The sequence below is a fragment of the Penaeus monodon genome, chromosome 14, assembly GCF_015228065.2.
Source record: "Penaeus monodon isolate SGIC_2016 chromosome 14, NSTDA_Pmon_1, whole genome shotgun sequence".
Taxonomy (NCBI): domain Eukaryota; kingdom Metazoa; phylum Arthropoda; class Malacostraca; order Decapoda; family Penaeidae; genus Penaeus; species Penaeus monodon.
The window spans coordinates 24,664,398-24,666,897 of NC_051399.1; the positions used below are offsets into that span (position 1 = coordinate 24,664,398).

A 2,500-nucleotide genomic window follows, 5' to 3' on the forward strand; every position below is an offset into this window, starting at 1 on the left:
TATGTGAATAATAGAAAGTACAAAGAAATTGTCTTTGCAAAAGACAATCTTATTTTTAAAAATTATTATGTAAGGAGAGGCATAACTTTTACATCTTACAAAGTAATCTTGGAAATGTTTGTTTATTTAGCATTGAGATAGGCAAATCAAAATGCAGTTGGAGTGTTAACTACGTGGAGATGGTTAATGAATATTTGTTAAGTTAAAGTTTGAAGTTATTTAAACACCTTTTAAGTGACATCTTTATAATAAACAGATAGTGCTACAAATTATTTTTACTGTTTTTATTTTTTTGTCTTTATGATAGAGCACCTTGCATGGAATTGTCTGAGAATATTTTAAATGCAGCATTAGTGCTCAGAAAGCACCTTGCATTTTTAGGTACTGCACTGCATTGCACTTTAGGGTTATATAATAGGGTTTTCAGCCTAAGCCATACAAACCATGTTCTAGCCTGTTACAATGTGATATATCCAAGTAAATATTATCAAGCATAATGTTAATATGTAAGTGTGTGTGTGTGTGTGTGTGTGTGTGTGTGTGTGTGTGTGTGTGTGTGTGTGTGTGTGTGTGTGTGTGTGTGTGTGTGTTTGTGTTTGTTTTCCAATATGTTATATAATGCATATGTTCATTCTTTTGCGAGTTAATGTATTAGTACATATATAGAATATTTGTTGAAGAAATTCTATTTAACAGCTACTTGAATTTCATAATGAAGAAAGAAATGTAGTTTCTCCTCAGCTCACTTATAACCACTGTAATGTGTGTGTACATGTTTATTAATGTACATGCGTGCTTCAACATTGGCACCATGCCCCAAGTCCTAAACTATAATGGTAATTCTAGGGATAGAATTTTTTCTAGAACCTGCAGTTATATTTTACATGCAGGAATTTCATTCTGCTGTCAAAGTACATAAGGTGAGGTATAAAAAGGAATCATTATCATCTTTATTCTGCATGAATTTCATTATTTTTTATGTAAACAATGGATTCTTTGATAAAACATTATGTTATATGTATAGAAGAAATTAAATATTGTATATTAAGCCTTTCTTTTAGAAATCCTTTTTTCAGAGCATTATTTATATAGAATAAGGATATATGCACTGTAGTGCACTGCTTTTACAGTCTGAAATATGTGCATGACTTGCCACATTTAGTTATAAGTAAGCCTCTCCCCTAACCCAGCTGGTCGAAAGAAAAAATAGAGGTGTGGGAAACATAAATTTATCCTGCTCTCTATTCACCCTTGGTTGCAGCATAAACAATTCTTAGATGATTGGGTTATAAAGAGGCTTGAAGTACACTTTTGAGGGGCTGTACCTCTTCAATGACTGCAGCCAGGGCAAAACTTTACAAAGAACTGTCAAGCACAGACAACTTAAAACTGGCTTGGCACTTTTGGCAAACTAGGAAGTTACTGGTGTGAGGGATGGTCAAACCATGATGTGATTGGCCAGAGTGGTGTGTTAAGAGAGATTAACATATTAAGTTCATATTAAAAGTCTGTTTCTGTGTATATTTATTTTTTATATGGTCTGTATCAGAGATAGTGGTGGGTAATTTTTTTCAGGTTTCATACCAGAATATTAATCATATTAATACCAAAATATATTCCCTCTTATTTTCATGGTAGTATTTTAACTGTTGAAGAACTGTTGGTTCCACAACTTGATATTATCTATAAAAAGCTGTTCAAATGATTATAAGATTTCTGTCACTTTCCAAACACCATCAGACTGAATGTGACTGAATTTTGCTTTCACATTGCAATAATAATGTTCATTTTTTAGACCCATCTTGAAATGTTATACCTGCAGCTTCTTGCATTCTGTAAACTCACTATCAAATTTTACTAAATTAGAATGCTGGATTGAATTTGAAGCTTTTCCATAATCTCTGGATCATGCTACTACCTTATCTGTCAAAACAAAGTGACTGCTATGATAGGATTTAAGTAATTTTTATCTTTGAAACAGTTATTAGTTTATGTTTTCATGTTTTTTATATATCTGCATTGACTTTTACATTTCTGTTACATGCTTTGTGTATGTCTGAGTGCTTTATTATCACTACTATTGATATTAGCTATTATCATTATTTTGATTCATATACATCAGATCAGATTTTTTTCTTTCTTTTTTAATTAACTGTTCCCTTACAGTTGTATGATAGTGAAAAAATTACACTTTTGTATTATATTTAGGTGTATTAGAATGAGGGAAATTGTAATGAAATATTACATGTAAATATTTTTTTTCTTTTATTAACCCTTTCCCGACGGGTAGTATTCATAGTGGCCTGGGCCTCGCTGCCGGAGGCTTATATCGTCACCCAAGCATGTGTGAAAACTCATGCCAAATACCAGCATCCCATGCCGTTTCTTCATAATACTAAGAAGATATGTTGTATTTTCAGTTTTCATTATTTTCTAAAGTCTCTACTTGCCATACTTCCTGATAAATCGAGACTGAAGGTTATTTTTGTTGTTATATAGA

At 31.9% G+C, this 2,500-nt stretch overlaps 1 protein-coding gene across 3 annotated transcripts in view; it reads left to right on the plus strand.

The window, feature by feature from the left end:
• Window positions 1-2,500, plus strand: part of LOC119581006 (START domain-containing protein 10-like) — a 28,591-nt gene that overhangs the window by 15,631 nt on the left and 10,460 nt on the right. The gene's annotated exons all lie outside the window — the stretch shown is intronic.